This window comes from Petromyzon marinus, unplaced genomic scaffold (genome assembly GCF_048934315.1).
Source record: "Petromyzon marinus isolate PM22_M1 ecotype Great Lakes invasive population unplaced genomic scaffold, UKy_Petmar_22M1.pri1.0 PM_G_Scaffold_4, whole genome shotgun sequence".
Classification (NCBI taxonomy): domain Eukaryota; kingdom Metazoa; phylum Chordata; class Hyperoartia; order Petromyzontiformes; family Petromyzontidae; genus Petromyzon; species Petromyzon marinus.
Window position 1 is genome coordinate 7,042,042 of NW_027422983.1, and position 22,601 is coordinate 7,064,642.

The window sequence follows — 22,601 nt, forward strand, 5'->3', positions numbered from 1 at the left end:
TCCCGTGTGTGTTCTCTGGTGGATCTGAAAAACTGATGGCCATGCAAATGCCTTGTTACACACAGTACATTTGAAGGGTTTCTCTCCCGTGTGTGTTCTTTGGTGTACTTGAAGATTTGATGAATCTGCAAACGCCTTCCCACACACACTGCACTTGAAGGGTTTCTCTCCCGTGTGTGTTCTCTGGTGTTTTTTAACAACAGATGAACATGCAAACGCCTTCCCACACACAGTGCACTTGCAGGGTTTCTCTCCTGTGTGACTTCTCTGGTGCCGTGTCAGATTTCCAGTCCGGTCCGTGCTGTATGCACGCTGGTCGCATTGTTGACTTGTCGTACCGAGCTGCGCTGAGTGCCTTTGCTCCATCAGAACAATTCTGCAGAGGAAGCGTCAGCTGCAGACATAAAAAAAGAATATCCACACCATCTACACGTCAGGCACAGAGGAATGCACACGTGACTTACACGTCTATACTTATTAATATATTCATGATGTAGTGAAAAAGTTTCCCAAATTCATCAGATCTGATGAACGTGCAAATGCCTTCACGCACAGAGTGCACCTGAAGGGTTTCTCTCCACGGGCTGCTATGGCACACAATGAGAGGGAAAATGTCATTAATATGCCTGGAAGGCTTCATATCTTCAAGATGAATGTTAACCCAAAACTCTAAGCACACAATTTCGGCTGTCTGACTACAAAAGGAATATTTATGAAAGCTCAATTCAGCTGACATAGCAAAGGGTGTTGAAAACAATACTATTTGTCTTATGCAGAAATGCATAAATTAATGTTCAATCGCAACTTAGAGGTGTGAATCCAGGCTCAGATGTCCTTGAATGCTGGGATGAACAGATCCGACTTCAGCTGAATGTGTGTGCTGTGTTCACCTCCTGTTTCCATTCTTATTAAGAGTTCCAGAGGAAAACAAAAATAAAATATTTTTTTGATACAACCTCCGTGTTCAACAGAGTTAATAGACTTTACTGCAAACACAAACTTGACACTGTCACACACTGCCATGAGTAAACAGGTGGCGGTGTGACCAGCACCAAGCCTGGCCACCTTCATCTGCTCAGCATTAATTCTTCCTCACTCCACCAAGTAATGAATCGAGGATCATCAACATAGCCGAGGCTATCCGTGTCTCTGTCTCTCTCTCCCCGTGGTGAAGGTGTTCCCCTCCACACATTCAGAGTCAACAGCGGCACGCGCTTAGCGTCTATGACCGATAGATACATTGACACACGTATTGTTTGTTCTTTCAGTAAAGTCACGTAGATAGAAAATAAAAATAACAGATTAAATTCAATAAGATAAAGACCACTTGTGCTGCGATCGAAACGTCGTGGGTTTATTGCTTTATTTAAAAAAATATATTTTTGATATAAATTATTGTTATTTTCATTTTATTATCTATCTACGTGACTTTACCGAAAGAACCAAGAATATTAATTCCTGCAGTCACCAAAGTTTTAAGTCAAAACATTCACACACGTTGACAAAGCCTCACCTTGTGTTGTTGTGGGCAGGTCGCTTCTGATAACAAGAGCGGTATAGCAGCTCAAGCGGGCTTGGCCTGCTAACAAAATAACGAAAATAAAAACTGCGTGAATATTTACAATAAAACAAAGTTACAAAGTGGCGAGCCGGGTGAAGACAAATTAAACTTAAGCGAGATAATTAAAGTGAATGCAATCAGGCGAGGGCAGGAGGCAAGGCCCCGCGTGGCTAGGCCCCGCGTTGTAAAGTTCCAACCTGGACATCGATTCCCATGCTCGCTGCTACTCAACTGACATCCCTCCACCTTCATTTACTTAATTGAAGGTTGGAGGGGTTACCCACTCACCCACCCACTCACCCAGACACTCACACATCCACCCACTCACCAAGTCGCCCACACACCCAGCCACTCACAACAATCGCCACTAATTGGCGGTGACGTCACCACGACGCATGTGCCAGGCTCACGTGGTTAGCAGTAATTAATTAATTAAGCCCCTCTCCACCTTCAATTAATTAACCCCTCCACCTTCAATTGATTACCGCTAACCACGTGACCCTGGCACAAGCGTCGTGGTGACGTCACCACCAATTAGTGGCGATTGTTGTGAGTGGCTGGGTGAGTGGCTGGGTGAGCGAGCAGGTGAGTGAGTGGGTGAGTGGCTGGGTGAGCGAGCAGGTGAGTGAGTGGGTGAGTGGCTGGGTGAGTGAGCGGGTGAGTGAGTGGGTGAGTGGCTGAGAGAGTGGGTGAGTGAGTGGGTGAGCGTGTGGGCATCTGGGTGGGTGAGTGGGTGGGTGAGTGAGTGTGTGAGCTGAGTGTGTGGGCGACTGGGTGAGTGGGTGGTGAGTGTGTGAGCGACTGGGTGAGTGAGTGTGTGGGTGGGTGAGTGAGTGAGTGGGTGAGTGAGTGAGTGTGTGAGGTGAGTGTGTGGGCGACTGGGTGAGTGGGTGGGTGGATGAGTGGGTGGGTGACTGTGTGAGTGAGTGAGCAACTGGGTGAGCAACTGGGTGAGTGTGTGAGGTGAGTGTGTGGGCGACTGGGTGAGTGGGTGGGTGAGTGGGTGGTGAGTGTGTGAGCGATTGGGTGAGTGTGTGGGTGAGTGGGTGAGTGAGTGTGTGAGGTGAGTGTGTGAGCGACTAGGTGAGTGTGTGGGTGGGTGGGTGACTGTGTGAGTGAGTGAGCAACTGGGTGAGCAACTGGGTGAGTGAGTGTGTGTGCGACTGGGTGAGTGAGTGGGTGGGTGTGTGTGTAGATGAGTATGTGAGCGACTGGACGAGTGAGTGTATGAGTGGTTGGGTGAGTGGGTGGGTGGGTGAGTGGCTGAGTGAGTGGGCGAGTAAGTGAGCAAGTGAGTGGGTGAGTGAGTGGGTGAGCCAGCAGGTGAGTGATTGGGGAGTGGCTGAGTGAGTGGGTGAGTAAATGGGTGGGTGAATGTGTGAGCGACTCGGTGAGTGAGTGGATGAGTGAGGAGGGGTACTGCGGAGGGTGGGGGGGGTGTACCAGGGGTGAGGGGTAATGATTATTATACAGGGCGGTACAAAAGTCAGGACACAGTTTCTTGGGTTTCTCTTTAAGTTTATTGTGATTTTTCGAATTCATATAGTTTAACACGTAGCAGGCTTTCGTGACCAATATTTTTAAAGGTTTTTGGGTAAGATCGCGTTATTTATAAATGTGTCGTAACCCTCCACCACCCGACACGGCCAATCAGCAAAAAAAGTGTCACGTTGACAAAAGACAAATAGTTCACTACTTTAGCCCACCGGTGTGTTGAAGAGTGAATCCACAACATTTACAGTTTGAGTAGTGTGACGTTTCGCTGGTAATTACATCCAGCATCATCGGGCAATTCGCCAGAATGGTAAAGACCCTCTCCACTTGCTCCCGGTCTTAAATAGAGCAGCAGCAGGGTGACGTCATCATTTAACTCATATCAGGTGCAGTGATTTGAGGCTGAGGGGGGGGGGGTATTGTAATGATATAATCGAATAGTAATCAGTCAATGGTTATGATTAGTAATGAGTTGTAGATTAGTAATTAGTTGTAATGTGTGTTAGTAATCCGTTAATTAGTATGTGTTTCCCCTATAAGGAATTGTAATATGTATTATTTAATAATACGCTTCCAGGCCGCACTAAGCCTGTAGCTGTCAGAGCGATTAAAGTTATTTTTATTCCTCTCAATTTCAATGGATTCTCTAATTAGTCTTTGCCAGCAATAATTAGTTTTACACAACACTTCAACGTTATCAAAATCAATTGAGTGTCCTTGTTGACAAGCATGTTCTGCCACTGCCGACAGTTGTGTTTGAGATAATTTAATATTTCTCTGATGTTCTTTTAGTCTTACGCTGATGTTACGTACCGTCTGTCCAATATAGCATCTGCCACATAAACAATTAATCCGATATACACCTTCTGTTGATAATTTAGGTAATGCATTTTTAGTACAAGATACTAGTTTTTGAATTTTGTGTACTGTACCAAATTTTACTGTAATGTTTTGCTTTTGCAAAACACGGGCTAATTTGTCAGTTACTCCTGAGATATATGGATTTTTTTTATTGTTTTAACAATGTGATCGCTTTCAGCAGTATTGCTTTGCGATCGTGATTTGGCATTCAGTGCTCTGTTGATTTGAGCATTATTGTAGCCATTCTGTCGTAGTGCGTCTTTAACGTGTTTGATCTCTCTCACTAGACTCTCTCCATCTGACACTGTTTTAGCCCGATGTATGAGCGTCTTGATAAGAGAGGATTTCTGAGCTGGATGATGATGTGATTCTGCATTCAGATAGGTATCAGTGTGCGTTTGCTTTCTGTAAACGCTGTGTGTTATTTTACCGTTTAGGCCATGTCCAAGCAAAATATCTAGGAATGGGAGTGTGTTATTCACCTCCATTTCCATGGTGAACTGGATGGCCGGGTTTTGTGCATTGAGATGATTTAGAAAATCATTAAGCGTATCTTTACCATGTGACCAGACAACCAAAGTGTCATCCACATATCTAAACCAAAAAGATGGTTTTAATGTGAATTATTTGTCTTTTGTCAACGTGACACTTTTTTTTGCTGATTGGCCGTGTCGGGTGGTGGAGGGTTACGACACATTTATAAATAACGCGATCTAACCCAAAAACCTTTATTATGAGTTTATATAGGTAGCTCTGCTTAAACGCGTCTCTCTCTCTCCATCCATCTCTGTCTTCACTCTCTCCCTCTCTTCATATCCCCTGTAGGTTCGGGCCCAAGCGAGTTCCTGCCGGGGATTTGGCTCTTCAGGAGTTGATTCCCCCCGTGACTTTGTCGGCACGAGGCGACCGCGCGGAGCGTCAAGGGCTCCACCGGGCCCCAAGGCGCCGCCCCAGCACCACCGTAGCAGCCAAACCACCGGTGCTCGGCATGGCCTGCATGAAGAAGGTCCTGCCGGACCTCATGTTGCGCACGGGGTACAGCGTCGTCCGGGAGAACGGACAGAGGAAGATCGGACCACCGCCCGACTGGCAGGGGCCCCGTCCCGCCCGTGGCTGCGAGGTGTTTCTGGGGAGGATCCCGCGCGACCTCTACGAGGATGAGCTGGTGCCCGTGCTGGAGATGGTGGGGAATCTCTACCAGCTCCGCCTCATGATGGAGTTTAGCGGAGAGAACCGCGGCTACGCGTTCGCTACCTACGCCACGCGCGCCAAAGCCATGGATGCCGTCAAGAAACTCGATAAATTCGAGATCCGTCCCGGATGCCGCATTGGAGTCCACTTCAGCGTGGACAATCGCTGCCTCTTAATTGGGGGCCTGCCAAAGGACAAGAAGCGAGCGGAGGTGATGATGGCGATGAGCGGTGCCACGGAGGGCGTGGTGGACGCCAAGATGAGCGTCTGTCGCTGGGACAAAATCCTCAACCGAGGCTACGCGTTCATCGAGTACGGGAGCCATCACGCGGCCGCCATGGCCCGGAAGAAGCTCCTTCGAATCAACTTGCAGCTATGGGGCCGGACCATCAAGGTGGACTGGGCCATCTCGGAGTGGGTGGCTGCGGCCGCGGCGGTGGAGATGGAGGCGGCGGTGCCAGACCTGCTGCAGCCGGAGTGCACGGGCACCGGCAAAGCCGCACAAAGCCAATTTGGGGGCTGGGGGGCACGCATGCAACTGTGGTGGGTACCTCTCCACCTGCGGCCCATGCCCATTGCTCTCGAGGCGCTGCCGGAGGCGGCCATGCTGTCGTGGGAGGTGCGGCTGCGGATGCTGTGCCGGACCGCCGGCGTCAGCTACCCAATATTCGAGCTGCACGCTTACTCGGAGCCCGGGATACCCGTGGGCCTCCTCTATAAGATGTCGATTCCCGGGGTGGGAGAAGGCGCCGGCATCTTCCCCAAATTTCTGAGCTCCAGCGAGGAGGGAGCACGGGAGGTGGCGTGTCAGCTCGCCTACAACATCCTCAGCAATGCGAATCCCCCGCCTCCGGCCACGCCCTCTCGTGGAACCTTCGAGCAGGTTACACGAGAGGGCGTGGCCAGAGGCGTGGCTAGGCCCCGCCTCTAGCCACGCCCTCTCGTGGAACCCTTCGAGCAGGTGACCGGAGTAACTCAGCTAGCCCCACCTGTTGCCCTTGCCCCAGATGTGCCTCCTTCCCTGATTGGTTGTTACCTCTGTGGCCGTACCCCTGAAGCCCTTGCCAGGCCAGCAGGTGTCACCCTGTCAAGTCAGCAGGTGTCACCCTGTGATGTCAGCAGGTGTCACCGTGTGATGTCAGCAGGTGTCACCCTGTCATGTCAGCAGGAGTCACCCTGTGATGTCAGCAGGTGTCACCCTGTGATGTCAGCAGGTGTTACCCTGTGATGTCAGCAGGTGTCACCCTGTGATGTCAGCAGGTGTCACCCTGTGATGTCAGCAGGTGTCACCCTGTGATGTCAGCAGGTGTTACCCCTGTCATTGCACTTTAATGAAAACCGACAACAGAATCCTTGAAGAAAAAACTAATTCAGGTGTTTGACATGTCAACGCCATTTCGTTTTGAAAATGTAGCGGAGAAAAATATATATTGTTCACATCGCATTCTGTTTTGTCAATAATCTCTGTAACGTGTGCCTGCTCTGCAAGCCATACATTAACCCCTTTCTTTCTCAATTTAATTCCCAGCATGCAATTCTCCAAGCCTCAGATTTTATAACATATTTCGCACAACTTTAATCCTGGTAAATATATTATTTTCTTTAAAAACACAAGCATTATATTTAGTCTATTGCATTTCTAAAGTCTTCTAAGTAAAAATATAAATTGTATTAAACCAATGTTAGATCATCGCTATGATAAATATATTTCTACCCTACAACATACAAATCTACATTGTGCTAATGTTTCAATTCTACTTTTATTAACTTACAAATATATATAGTCTAGGACACATTTTCAAAGGAATATTTGCATGTACCCAGACAATATTTGCACGTGCCCACATAAAAAAACTTGCAGACTGCATACGTAGCTACGACAACAGAATCCTTGAAAAAACGAACTCAGGTGTTTGACATGTCAATGCCATTTCGTTTTGAAAATGTAGGGGAGAAAAATATATTGTTCACATCGCATTCTGATGTCAAAACATTTGATTCTTTATAAAATTGAAAAACCCTTGAACAACTTTGCTGCACATGGAGATGTCCGTGCACCGCCTCGTTTCCACAGCCTCTATCCCGGTGCCATTTGTATTTCATGCACATACCGCTGTTAAGAGTTTGATGTTTTATTGATTTTCAATTTTGGTGTTTTTTTGCTGTAATGTTTTTTTGTTACTTTTTTAGTGGAAATAAAGTCCTGAAAAGTCTCTTCCTCTCTCTCTCTCCACTCTCTCGGCCGAGTCTCTGCCACTTTTGGTTCTGAGTGTCGCATGCTTGGGATCCTTCTTTCCCTCCTCTGTGGATTTAATTTGATTTGCTGATTAACATGTCAACATATTTCAGACTTTTTCCTAATCATTACCAACGTTTCCATGGCCATGCACTTTAGAGTAACTTATTACCTTTTAACACAGCATCATAATATAATTTTCCTGGATCATCGCCTTCATAGCTTTGATCAATCACCAATGGTTTACTGGTTCGTTTTTGTATTTACTTATGCCACCGTCTTTCCCCGTGGGACCATGTGGCGTGAAGTTGTGTCGCACATAAACAGAATCGGTGCACATCACGATTTTCCGTACTCGACTGTCAGTTGCCATCCCCGGGGCGATGTGCACATTTGTCGACTCGGCGAATCGATTTGATTTCGGGGCCCCGTTGGGTCGCCCCTTTTGTGCTTTTGCGTGAGCCGGATTTCAACGCAATTCCCGATCCGCTGTGGTGCCACGGTCTCGGAGCAACTCTGCCATCGCCTCGACTCCCCCGTGCCCCCCCACACCGAGCACGCACCTGCAGCTCACGCACGTAGCGTTCTGGCGGGGGATTGCCCGGCACGACGGGTTTTCATCCGAAGGGTCTCTGGGATGAAAGTCCCGCGGTTTCCCGGCGCCAGGAGAATGGCCGACCCTCGCGGAGCGAGTCACATTGCGGCGCCCCTGAGTTGGCTTCAAATTGTTTGGGCGCGCGAAGTTTCGCCGGGTCGGCGGCGACGAGTCGCACGCGACGCTCTCCGCCTTCTCGAGCCGCTCGCGGAATCCGTGCGACGCCGGCGAGCGCCGCTACGAGGCGGCGATAGGCAAAGTTCCCTTTCGTCTTCGTCCCTCCGACTCTCACGGCGTCCGCGCGACGCCGTGAGCACGGCCGCGAGGTACGTGATGGGGCGTGCGAGCATTTGCGGACTTGGGTAGCGGTAGGCCTAGGGTCGGCTCGTAGAATATTCCCTCCGGGCGTTTGCACATTCATCAAGTCTGCAAAGACACCAGAGTACACACACGGGAGAGAAACCCTTCAAGTGCACTGTGTGTGGGAAGGCATTTTCACAGTCAACTGTTCTTAAAAAACACCAGAGAACACACACAGGAGAGAAACCATTCAAGTGCACTGTGTGTGGTAAGGCATTTTCACTGTCATCTGCTCTTAAAAAACACCAGAGAACACACACAGGAGAGAAACCCTTCAGGTGCATTTTGTGCGGGGTGATGTTTGCACGGTCATCAAATCTTCAAGTACACGAGAGAACACACACGGGAGAGAAACCCTTCAGGTGCACTGTGTGTGGGAAGGCGTTTGCACATTCATCAAGTCTGCAAAGACACCAGAGTACACACACGGGAGAGAAACCCTTCAAGTGCACTGTGTGTGGGAAGGCATTTTCACAGTCAACTGTTCTTAAAAAACACCAGAGAACACACACAGGAGAGAAACCATTCAAGTGCACTGTGTGTGGGAAGGCATTTTCACTGTCATCTGCTCTTAAAAAACACCAGAGAACACACAGGAGAGAAACCCTTCAGGTGCATTTTGTGCGGGATGGTGTTTGCACGGTCACCACATCTTAAAGTACACGAGAGAACACACACGGGAGAGAAACCCTTCAAGTGCACTCTGTGCGGGAAGGCGTTTTCACAGTCACCACATCTTAAAGTACACCAGAGAACACACACGGGAGAGAAACCCTTGAGGTGCGCTCTGTGTGGGATGATGTTTTCACAGTCATCACATCTTAAAGTACACCAGAGAACACAAACAGGAGAGAAACCCTTCAGGTGCACTCTGCAGGAAGGCGTTTGCACATTCATAAAATCTTCAAGTACACCAGAGAACACGGAAGCATCTGAAGATCCACAAGGAGTGGAGTCTGAAATCAGCTTGTGAAAGTCAAAGTGCCGCAATGAGCCCATCCCTCATGAAACACGAACCGGAAGAAAATCCCAGCTTGGACACTTTTAAAGGTATCGAGGTGAAATATGAAGAGGTGATGGTGAAGAGGGAAGAGGTGATGGTGAAGAGCGAAAAAGTGAAGGTGAAATGTGAAGAAGTGAAGGTGAAGAGCGAAGAAGTGAAGGTGAAATGTGAAGATGAAGATTCAACTCCAAAATGGGACCTTCACATAAATGGAGGCAACGTGAAGCAGGAGGAGAATTCTGACTGAGGCAGAGCGAGGCAACTCCCAGCAGTTTGTGGAGGTGTGGGTGGACTTGCTCCTAGACAATACAAAGTCAAGTGGAGACCCGGTAGATGTGTAAGCCAGAGACAATGTCGCTACAATAGATGCACCTTTGTCACAAACCTTTAATGACAAGAATGTGAAGTTGAACACTCAGCTCCTAGGTTCAACCTGCAGAGTAAGAGCGGCCAGTCTTTGTGGACCTGTGGGTTGGGTCAATCTCTCACCAGGAGCGAGAGCCAATAAGCTCTCAAGCATCCACGATGTTCTCATGATAATTGCTTTTACGCTTTGCTCGCTTAACCGCCTCAGCAACTCGGAGTTTCGTGTCTCGTCTGAAACGCTCGAGGAGCATCCCCAAGTAGCAGCTGCCCCTGTGTGGCATACGGTGGTGGCCCTGCACCAGCCTGCATGTGGACAAGAGCCTGTCAGTAGGGGGCGATGATTGATGCGTCATCTCAGTTGTGTAGTTTGTAGGCAATCTTGATTCGAAGCTTTCGTGACTGCAGGAATCCACATTTTTGAGTTCTTTCGGTAAAGTCACCACGTGAGTAGAAATATAACAGACCACGGCGTTTAGATCACAACACAAGCAATCGTCATCAGGTGGGACAACCACAGCAAGAGAAACTGCTGAAGTAGTAGGCGCCTACTCCAGCAGTTCCTTCTTCTTGCTGCTGTGCTTGTCCCACCTGATGACGATTGCTTGTGTTGCCATCGAAACGCTGTGATTTATTATTTGTAGCGTAATGTTTTAAATTTGCTACATTTTGACCCAGACGCCAGCATGCAATGGCCTACTTGTTTTGAATGACGCAACAATGGTACGTTGTACATACACTGTTAAGCAGACGGTGCGTATTTGTAAAATTACTTCTTGTTAATACGATGTAACGTGATGCAGTCAATTTCGCTGCAGTAATTCAATGTTGTTAATATGCCCGTCAATGATTTAGAATGAATACTTGTCTGATTGTGCGTGTGCATGTAACATTTTGTCTGAGGGTCAAACATTGAATAAGTGATGGTAGGACAAAGTGCGTGTGTGTTTTGGAAGTAACCTGTACAGAGAACTCGGGTGAGACCCGTTGTTCTTGTGATACAGGTCAAAGGGTACTTTTGTGTTTCACGAAGCGTCTGCCTCTGGAGCAACTCATTGTCTTTGAAATAGGTAGCACGCTCGGATCATTCATCAGTTACAAGGCATACCACTTGAAAGTTACACGTATAGGAGGAGGTACATTCTCTACAACACAAATTGTAGTTTTGTCTTACGTGTTGACGTAGATTTTGTCTAGCTGGGACTAGAAATGCTCCTTGCTGATTCACGTCTGGATGTTCGTAACCATCGGTTGAGGCAAACCCCACTGCTGTTGTTGAGACGCTGTACACCAATAAGGGTCCAACACATTGACGGCCTTCAGGCCAGGAAAGTCACAAAATTTGCACTCGAAGGACGCATTCACGCAAGTACCCCATGCTCCGTTTTTGAAGTTTTAAAATTAAACATCTTTGAATTGTGTTGTGTTTTGAATTAGATGATTTTATTTCCTCATTAAAAGCTTGTATCAATTTACATCTGGAAGACTTCATTGAAAAGGACATTTCGTGTGAATTTTCTCTCGTCATTAAGTAGATGGCCTTGCCGGGGGTTTGGTTCAATGTGGACACAAACAGGGTACACACACAGTGTATACACACAGTGTACACAGTGTACACACACACAGTGGCACACAGTGACACAGTGTGCACACGCAGTGTACACACTGTGTCACAGTGTACACACAGTGACACAGTGTGTAAACTGTGTGTGTGTACACTGTGTGTACACACACACAGTGTACACACTCAGTGACACACAGTGACACAACAACAACCGCCATTCGCCACTAAGTGGCGGTGACGTCACCACGACGCTTGTGCCAGGCACAGTGACACACACACAGTGACACAGTGACACACAGTGACACACAGTGTATACCCATAGTGTACACACACGCAGTGTACACACACAGTGACACACAGTGTACACACACAGTGTACACACACACAGTGTACACACACAGTGACAGTGACACAGTGACACACACAGTGACACAGTGACAGTGTACACACACAGTGTACACACAGTGACACAGTGACATACACAGTGACACTGTGACATAACAACCGCCATTCGCCACTAAGTGGCGGTGATGTCACCACGACGCTTGTGCCAGGCACAGTGACACACACACAGTGACACAGTGACACACACAGCGACACACAGTGACACACAGTGACACACACAGTGTATACACACAGTGTACACACACAGTGTACACACAGTGTATACACACGCAGTGTATACACAGTGACACACAGTGTACACACACAGTGTACACACACAATGTATATACGTACACACAGTGTACATACACACACTGTACACACACAGTGTACACACACAGTGACACACACAGTGACACAGTGTACACACACATAGTGTACACACACACACAGTGTACACACAGTGTATACACAATAATGTCCACGTTGCTGAGCCCACGCACCCAAGGGAGGGAGCAATGGAAAATGAATCTAAATCAACTTAAACTCCACCTCTGTGACATCACCACTCTGCATTACCTCATCGGCGTGAAACGCCAGGGGGAGGTGTACCTCGCTAGTGACATCTGTCACCAAGGTATTCACCCCAACCCCGTCCACCGCGCTCTTGAGCATGACGTCACCTCCGATTGGGTCACTGCCGATATCGTTCCAGTGGCAATCCTTATTTGGGCAAAGCTACGCCCAGTGCTCTGGTTCTATTGGGTAAATTCTAGATTTAAAGCTTTCGTGACTGCTAGGATCCATACTCTTTGGTTCTATTGGGTAAAGTCACGTAGGTGAAAATAAAATAATAAAATTAACAAAAATCACTACGTTTCGGCCACAACACAAGCGGCCTTCATCAGGTGAAGGGACGAGGCTGTCTGGAGGACAGCGCTGGAGTGGAAGAAGCCACGCTTAGATCACGACCTTTAAGCTGTGTGAGAAGAAAAAGACCACGCGCCTTGACAAAGGAATTAGCATATAATTTAGCATTGAAATGGCTCAATGAAATAGCTAAGTTAAAGTATACACATCCGCAGAGGTACCCCTTGACAAAGGAATTAGCATAGAATTTAGCATTGAAATAACTGAGTGATTAGCTTGTAACTGGTCACAGAAATAGCTATGTTAAAGTCAGAGCATATACATTCACCGAGGCACCTAGTACTCATCACGCCCAGTGACTGGCGGCTCATTAACATAATGTATCCGTTAAAGTCGTCGCGAGTTTATTGCGACGGGTTCAGCGCCCATGCCCCCATCCCTCGACACATGTGCTGGCCTATTAACATAATTTATTCAGTTGGAGAGCCGCTCTTGGGAGGGAAGTGACGTCATACTACTTCCTGCTGTCGCGAGGTAACAGGAAGTTGCCGTGTGCGCGCTTGCACTGAAATCTCGAGGTGAGAAATTCTCATCGTGGTGGTGGTCGTTGTGGTTGTTGTGGTGGTGGTTGTGGTGGTGGTTGTTGTTGTTGTTTACCAAGGTAGAGCCTCGCTCTCTCTCTCAGGGATGTCAGTTGAGTAGCAGTGAGCATGGGAATCGATGTCCAGGTTGGAACTTTACAACGTGGGGCCTAGCCACGCGGGGCCTTGCCTCCTGCCCTCGCCTGATTGCATTCACTTTAATTATCTCGCTTAAGTTTAATTTGTCTTCACCCAGCTCGCCACTTTGTAACTTTGTTTTATTGTCAATATTCACGCAGTTTTTATTTTCTTTTGTCACCAGGCCAAGCCCGCTTGAGCTGCTATACCGCTCTTGTTATCAGAAGCGACCTGCCCACAACAACACAAGGTGAGGCTTTGTCAACGTGTGTGAATGTTTTGACTTTAAACTTTGGTGACTGCAGGAATTAATATTCTTGGTTCTTTTGGTAAAGTCACGTAGATAGAAAATAAAATAAAAATAACTGATAATAATTTTTCTTTTTTACAATGAAGCAAAAAACCCCACAACGTTTCTATGGCAACATTAATGTTGAAGATGCGAGGGCTTACAGGAATATTTATGACATTTGCCCTCTCATTGCGTGCCATGACAGTGCTGTTTGCACAGTCACACATAGTCACTGTAAGATGTTTTTCTTGGTCGTGTTGTTGTTTTGTTGCTTGTTGTGGTTGCACCCGATTCGAGAGCCGAATGGCTCACGGGACTATAACCAAAATAAATCAAACTGAAAATCAAAAAAACTGAAACCGCGTGATGAATTTGGGAAAGTTTTTCACTGCATCTCCAAATATATATAAAAGGCAAAGTTGTGATTGTGTGTGTTGTCTGTTCAAAATGTTTAGCGTACTTCCCGACATGCAACAAACTGGAAATTTGCCATGTGGGTACTTTCCAGACTGTACACCATGCAAACATTATACAAATACACTTTTGTGTTTTTGTTGGGGGGGGGGGGGAGAGCTCAATAATGTATAGATTTTTTGAGCTGTGACGTCAAATCTGTCACGTGACCCTCGCATGTGGAAGCGTAACGCATTGTATTGTAGTGGTTAGCGTTGTCTGTCTGTGTGTGTGTCTGTGTGTGTCTGTGTGTGTGTCTGTGTGTGTGTGTGTCTGTGTGTGTGTGTCTGTGTGTGTGTGTCTGTGTGTGTGTGGAAGAGTAACGCATTGTAGTGTAGCGGTTAGCGCTACGCCGCGCTACGAACCCGGCGACCCGAGTTCGATTCCCGCTCACGGCCACCACCGGCGACGATTATTTGAACCGCTTCTGGGCCTCCCCTAGGTCGACTCAGCCTCAAACGAGTAACTGTTGTTGTGTGAACATCGCCACTGGGGAGACAAAGGCGGCCGGACGTGGTGGATCCAAGTCCCGGGCGAAGCCGGGTAGTACAGCTAGTCATGAATACATGAATGAATATAGACGTGTAAGTCACGTGTGACTGTTTATATTCATTCCTCCATGGCTCGATACTGACGTGTAGATGGTGTGGATATTCTTATTTGCTGTCTGCAGCTGACGCTGGTCTGATGGAGCAAAGGCAGTCAGCACAGCAGCTCGGTACGGCAAGTCAACAATGCGACCAGCGTGCATACAGCACGGATCGGACTGGAAAATTGACACGGCACCAGAGAACTCGCACAGGAGAGAAACCCTTCAAGTGCACTGTGTGTGGGAAGACATTTTCAGATTTATCGACTCTTAAAAAACACCAGAGAACACACACGGGAGAGAAACCCTTCAAGTGCAGTGTGTGTGGGAAGGCATTTTCACGGTCATCTGCTCTTAAAACACACCAGAGAACACACACGGGAGAGAAATCCTTCTTGTGCAGTGTTTGTGGGAAGACATTTTCTGATTCATCTGCTTTTAAAACACACCAGAGAACACACACGGGAGAGAAACCCTTCAAGTGCACTGTGTGTGGGAAGACATTTTCAGATTCATCTACTCTTAAAAAACACCACAGAACACACACGGGAGAGAAACCCTTCAAGTGCAGTGTGTGTGGGAAGGCATTTTCACGGTCATCTGTTCTTAAAAAACACCAGAAAACACACACGGGAGAGAAACCCTTCAAGTGCAGTGTGTGTGGGAAGGCATTTTCACAGTCATCTGGTCTTAAATCACACCAGAGAACACACACGGGAGAGAAACCCTTCAAGTGCAGTGTGTGTGTGAAGGCATTTTCACAGTCATCTACTCTTAAAACACACCAGACAACACACACAGGAGAGAAATCCTTCTTGTGCAGTGTGTGTGGGAAGACATTTTCTGATTCATCTGCTTTTAAAACACACCAGAGAACACACACGGGAGAGAAACCCTTCAGGTGCAGTGTGTGTGGGAAGACATTTTCAGATTCATCTACTCTTAAAAAACACCACAGAACACACACGGGAGAGAAACCCTTCAAGTGCAGTGTGTGTGGGAAGGCATTTTCACGGTCATCTGTTCTTAAAAAACACCAGAAAACACACACGGGAGAGAAACCCTTCAAGTGCAGTGTGTGTGGGAAGGCATTTTCACAGTCATCTGGTCTTAAATCACACCAGAGAACACACACGGGAGAGAAACCCTTCAAGTGCAGTGTGTGTGTGAAGGCATTTTCACGGTCATCTACTCTTAAAACACACCAGACAACACACACAGGAGAGAAATTCTTCTTGTGCAGTGTGTGTGGGAAGACATTTTCTGATTCATCTGCTCTTAAAACACACCAGAGAACACACACGGGAGAGAAACCCTTCAGGTGCACTGTGTGTGGGAAGACATTTTCAGATTCATCTACTCTTAAAAAACACCACAGAACACACACGGGAGAGAAACCCTTCAAGTGCAGTGTGTGTGGGAAGGCATTTTCACGGTCATCTGCTCTTAAAAAACACCAGAAAACACACACGGGAGAGAAACCCTTCAAATGCAGTGTGTGTGGCAAGGCATTTTCACAGTCATCTGGTCTTAAATCACACCGGAGAACACACACGGGAGAGAAACCCTTCAAGTGCAGTGTGTGTGGGAAGGCATTTTCACAGTCATCTGCTCTTAAAAAACACCAGAGTACACACGGGAGAGAAACCCTTCAAGTGCAGTGTGTGCGGGAAGGCATTTGCACATTCATCAAATCTTCAAGTACACCAGAGAACACAGAAGCATCAGAAGATCCACAAGGAGTGGCGTCTGAAATCAGCTTGTGAAAGTCAAAGTGCCGCAATGTGCCCATCCCTCATGAAACACGAACCGGAAGAAAATCCCAGCTTGGACATTTTTAAAGGTATCGAGGTGAAATGTGAAGAGGTGATGGTGAAATGTGAAGAAGTGATGGTGAAGAGTGAAGAAGTGATGGTGAAGAGTGAAGAAGTGATGGTGAAGAGCGAAGAAGTGATGGTGAAATGTGAAGAAGTGATGGTGAAGAGTGAAGAAGTGAAGGTGAAATGTGAAGAAGTGATGGTGAAGAGCGAAGAAGTGAAGGTAAAATGTGAAGATGAAGATTCAACTCCAAAATGGGACCTTCACATCGATGGAGGCAACGTGAAGCAGGAGGAGAATTCTGACTGTGAGGCAGAGCGAGGCAACTCCCAGCAGTTTGTGCAAGTGGAGGTGTGGGTGGACTTCCTAGACAATACAAAGTCAAGTGGAGACCCGGTAGATGTGTAAGCCAGAGACGATGTCGCTACAATAGATGCACCTTTGTCACAGGCCTTTAATGAAAAGAATGTGAAGTTGAACACTCAATTCCTAGGTTCAACCTGCAGAGTAAGAGCGAGCGGCCAGTCTTTGTGGACCTGTGGGTTGGGTCAATCTCTGACCAGGAGCGAGAGCCAATAAGCTCCCAAGCATTCACGATGTTCTAATGATAATTGCTTTTACATGGTGCTTGCTTAATCGCCTCGGCAACTCGGAGTTTCGTATCTCGTCTGAGACGCTCGAAGAGCATCCCCAAGTAGCAGCTGCCCCTGTGTGGCACAAGGTGGTGGCCCTGCACCGGCCTGCATGTGGACAAGAGCCTGTCAGTAGGGGGCGATGATTGATGCATCATCTCAGTTGTGTAGTTTGTCGGCAATCTTGATTCGAAGCTTTTGTGACCGCAGGAATCCACACTCTCTAGTTATTTCGGTAAAGTCACCACGTGGGCAGAAACATAACAGATCACGGCGTTTAGATCACAACACAAGCAATCGCCATCAGGTGGGACAACCACAGCAAAAAGAAGACGCTGAAGTAGACGCCTACTTCAGCAGTTTTGTCTTCTTGCTGCTGTGGTTGTCTCACCTGATGACGATTGCTTGTGTTGCGATCTAAACTCTGTGATCTATTATTTGTAGCTAATGTTTATAATTTGCTACATTTTGACCCAGACGCCAGCATGCAATGGCCTACTCGTTTTGAGTGACACTACAATAGTACGTTGTACATACACTGTTAAGCAGGCGGTGCGTATTTTTAAAATAGCTTCTTAATACGATGTAACCTGATGCAGTATATTTCACTGCAGTAATTAAATTTTGTTCATATGCCTGTCAATAATTACGAATGAATACTTGTCTGTGCGTATTTTAAATGTTATTATTTTATAAGGTGATGTTAATATCGAAAACTGACACATAACTGGCATGCCATAAATAGGAAATTAACTCTGCTTATTTGAATCAATGTATTCGTATATGTTGATAAACTTTTCAAGCAGATTGTCTCTAACGGCGACTACAGGGACCACCTGATTGTTTAAAAATGTCTTTGATTATAACTATGATTGCCTACAATTCGTCATGTGTAGCTTATTTAGACTATAATTTATTCACTACCCAAAATGAATTTACTTGAAAACATAGAGCTGATATTTGTAAGCAATGTCTTTTTTATTTATACGTTTGAAAAAAAATATTTGCATAAATTGAACGTGTTCAGATACAAGGTGAATTCACAAGGCTTTGTTAAAAATCCAATATTTCAGAATTTTGCCTTAACGGAGAATATTTTTTTAAATGTTGGTAAAAATAAAGATTCAGAAATATATATTGTGCCGTGTCTACAATTTTACTGTAAAGTGGAATTGGTAAAAAAAATTGATGGTTCAATGAGCCACTCCGTCTACGGGAAAGCTACCCATACGGATGTTTACCTGAAACCGGATTCCAACCACCATCCATCCCAGAATTCCCTCATCAAGACTCTGCACCATAGAGCCCAATACATATCCGACCAGGAACACATAGCCAGTGAACTCAAGCACGTACATCACGCTCTTAAGGCTAATGGTTACTCCGACTACAATCCGCAAAGCTATCACTCCAACCATGAAGAAGGACCCTCTTGAGGAGCCTTTCAAAACCATCACTTTGCCCTACATTGCGGGGATCACAAAAAAGATCTCCAAAATCTTGAGTAAACACAAGATCCAGGTCCGATTCAACACATTACATAAAATCCGTGATCTGGTTCCGTCTGTAAAAGATGTGATTCCGGACATACAGTACCCTGGCGTCTACAAACTAAGTTGCCTCTGTGGTAGTAGTTACATTGGAGAAACCAAACGACATGTCTCGGACCTCATTCGTGAACAGAATGCAGACCTAAAACACGGTAGGACCAACACCTCAGCCGTGGCAGATCACTGTTATAATTCAGTAGGCTCACATGACATTGACTTCTCCAAGACAGAGGTTCTTTGTAAGCCATCTGGCTACCATGAGAGATTCGTTCATGAGGCTATCCACATATACACAGAGACAATTGCAACCGGGAAGATGCATTCTGGCTTAGCAATCATTGGAAAGATTTGATAAACCATTTCGGGTCTTAATTGTTGTTCACGCTTACAGTGGCTTTCAGACCGCATTCCATTATTTTCGTCTCCCCCCTCCTCTATTCCGAACATAGATGGACTAGTCCTTCTAAATAAACTGTCAAATCGCTCTCTGTGGTGCTAACGTTAAAAAAACCCGCCACTTTTTTTCAAAATTTCTTGCTGTGGTTTTCACACCTGATGATTGCTCGTGTTGCAGTCGAAACGTCGTGAGAATTTTATTGTTTTATATTTTTATTATTTTATTGTTTCCCTTCTACGTGGTGGTGACTTTACCGAAAGAACCAAGAATATGAATTCCTCGCAGTCACGAAAGCTTTAAATCAAAATGTATTTTTACTTTGTTAACATCTTTCACTTTCGCACGCCGCTAATTTTTTGCGACAAGAGGTTTCATTATCACAGGTTACACATGCAGTGGGCCCAAGATGAGGCGAGACGGTTCGCTGGAGGCAACACGTTTATTCAACAAGGGAACCACAACACAGAGGGGTGACGACCCCTCACAGCCGATAACCTCAGGAGGCAGTCCCTCCACACTATGGTGCCCTTACTCTGGTTCTAGCGCATACCCTACACTGGTTATGTCTGAACCCGACCCTAGCCAGGGTCACTGGGCTCTTCGCTTCAGGGTATTCAGGGTCTTCAGGGTAGCGCTCAAGAGTCTTCTTCAGAGCTTCAGGTGGACGAGGACCGCCAAACCCGTTCAGGGGTCCGGCTTTTATCCCCGTTCCAGGGTCTCTCCGCCCCTGGCCAAGCCTTCTGGAACTCTCTAGGGGGCCCTGGAACATCCCCCAGCCCCCCCCCCCCCCTCTTGGGGTCTGGGGGCCCTGTTCGTCCCACCTGGTCTGTACACCACCCCCTGTTGACGCATGTCCGCTATTACAGGTCAGCTCCCGTGGTAATACGCAGCCCAACATGGCGCTACATCATCCCCCCCCCCCCCCCTTGTAGCATCCAGGCGTCTGCTACGTTCACAGGAAGCCCTAGACGCATGCACGAATATGCTCAAGGTGCCATGTCATACGTTCGAGCGTATGGATGTCCCCGACTTATTTATTATCTTTACATGTAATCCAACTTGGCCTCAGATAAAACAAAAAAAGTAATAACTTTCATTCGGCCAGACACCCAGCCGTCGATACGACTTCACAGCCAGGGTGTTCAGACAAAAGCAAGTCAAATTCATCGAGAGCATTCACCGAGAGTCGTGTTTTTTGGAGAAACAAGATGCTGGATGTACTCAATTGAGTGGCAGAAACGAGGACTTCCACATCATAGGGGTTTCCCCTTTTTTTCTGGCAACAAAACTGAAACCTTTTGGTGTCCTCTGGTCGAGCACCAATTGGGTCGAGGCTCTCAAGAAAGCCGTCCCTTGGTGTGGACCAATCGGTTTCAAGGACAATGCCACATATATTATCATAGTGTGTGTTTTGTTTGCATTTTGACTGCAGGTATTGTGGTTAATGCAGTAGACATGAATCCTTGTAAAAAGGTTTCAGTTTTGTTGCCAGAAAAAAGGAGAAAAACCCCTATTATATTTTGGTACTGGCAAAGGAGGTCTAATGATGTAGATGACTTGCCCACGCTCATATTTTAATCCGGCTGAAAGAAAAAAATCATCCAATCCAAATCGATGTTATATCTGCCGAGTTTCCAAATCCAGAGGAAGACCCAAAATCTGTTTGCAGTAGTGACCGCAAATATGATTCATGGACCATGTGGAAACCTTAATGTCAATGCAGCAGCATGTATGAAGGGGACATAGAGAGCAGCAAGAAATATCCGAGACAATTTAGTAAAGACACACAAACTGGAGATGATGGATATCCTCGCTATAGAAGGTGAGCTCCAGCAGACGGTGGATACACAGCAAGACTGAAGATTAGAGGCAACGCAGAAATCGAAATGGACAACAGGTGGGTTGTTCCGTATTCTCCACTTCTTTCTAAAATGTTTCAGGCGTAGATGTGTTGACCACACTCCACCTCCTCCAGTCAGTGTGTGTATCATGGTGTGTGTGTCAGTGTGTGTGTCAGTGTGTGTGTGTGTCAGTGTGTCTGAGTGTGTGTGTGTCAGTGTGTGTTTAACTCTCTGCTTTATTGACCTGGTCAAGGCCTATGATACCATCAGTAGGCCTGGGCTCTGGGTTGTTCTTCGTGCTTTTGGAGTACCTGACCCTCTGCTCACGAGCATTAAGGACCTTCATGATGGTGAGCGGGCCCGGGTAAAACTACGTGGCTGGGAGTCAGAGCCATTCCCTGTACACCTTGGGGTGCGACAGAGATGTACTCTGGCTCCCACATTATTTAACATCTATTTTGACCACGTAGTTCTTGAAGCCTTCAATAGCTGTACTGGGGGAATCTCCATATGGTACAGATATAATGGGAGGCTGATCGATGCCCGGGTGCGGTCAAGGGATGGCTCCCTATTGCTCAACCACGTTATGTATGCTGATGATTTGGTAATGGCTGCTCAGTCAGAGGAGGAGTTGGAGATGCTGCTGCTGAGACTGGAGCGTGCCACTAAGAGGTGGGGCCTTACCATCAGCCCCACCAAAACTAAGCACCTGCCTGGGTATGACTGGCTCCAGTTTAACAGCAGAGGTCTCACTCCGAATCAGTCGAGCGGCAATATCTTTTCATTGGTTGCGTAACGCTGTGTGGAAGCTACCTGGTCTGTCGCTCCGCACTAAGCTTCAGGTCTTCTTGGCCACGGTCATTCCCTCCCTTCTCTACGCTTGCGAAACGTGGACCCCCCCTAATGGAACATCTTCGCCAGTTAGAAACATTTAGTCTGGCCTGCCTACGATCCATCCTGGGTTTAACCAGACTGGATTGTGTGAGTTCACAAATCCTTGAAAGATCTGGGCAAGGTCCCATCAGTGAGCTTCTCCGGCGGGCAAGGCTGCGATGGCTGGGTCATGTAGCCCGCATGCCCAGCCACCGCATGCCGAAACAGCTTTTATTCGGCCGAATTGAGGGGGCTAGGCGGGCGCGGCACGGGCTAGAGAAGAGATGGAGTGATGTGGTACAGGAGGACGTGGAGCTGAGTGGACTTGCCGATGACTGGTACCAGCGGTGTCAAGATCGGCCTCTGTGGAGGAGGCTCGTGAAGGATGCTACTGGGCAGTTGGAGGCAGTCGCCCTCCAACAACGGAGGGCGGAGGAGCGACGCTCAGAAAAACGAGCGGACCGCCGGGTGGCTAAAGCACAGCAGGTTGGCACAGTAGGGGGCACAGGTGGTGCATCAGCCAGTCATCTCAGTCAGTCGACCCGTGGCACCTGGGTCTGCCCCATGACCTCCTGCCAGCGGGCGTTCGACACTTCACGTGGCCTCAGGGTGCGCATAGCCTGGCACAAGCGTCGTGGTGACGTCATCGCCACTTAGTGGCGAATGGCGGTTGTTGTTGTCAGTGTGTGTGTCAGTGTGTGTGTGTCAGTGTGTGTCTGAGTGACTGAGTGTATGAGTGAGTGACTGAGTGACTGTCTGAGTGAGTGACTGAGTGTCTGAGTACGTGTCTGAGTGACTGAGTGTCTGAGTGACTGAGTGTCTGAGTGAGTGTCTGAGTGAGTGACTGAGTGAGTGACTGAGTGTCTGAGTGAGTGACTGAGCGAGTGACTGAGTGAGTGTCTGATTGAGTAACTGAGTGATTTAGTGTCCGAGCGAGCGAGTGAACCACTCCCAA

At 47.3% G+C, this 22,601-nt stretch overlaps 1 protein-coding gene across 1 annotated transcript in view; it reads right to left on the minus strand.

Annotated features, from left to right (window-relative positions):
- Positions 1–22,601, minus strand: part of LOC142916569 (uncharacterized) — a 52,866-nt gene that overhangs the window by 25,795 nt on the left and 4,470 nt on the right. The window lies entirely within an intron of this gene.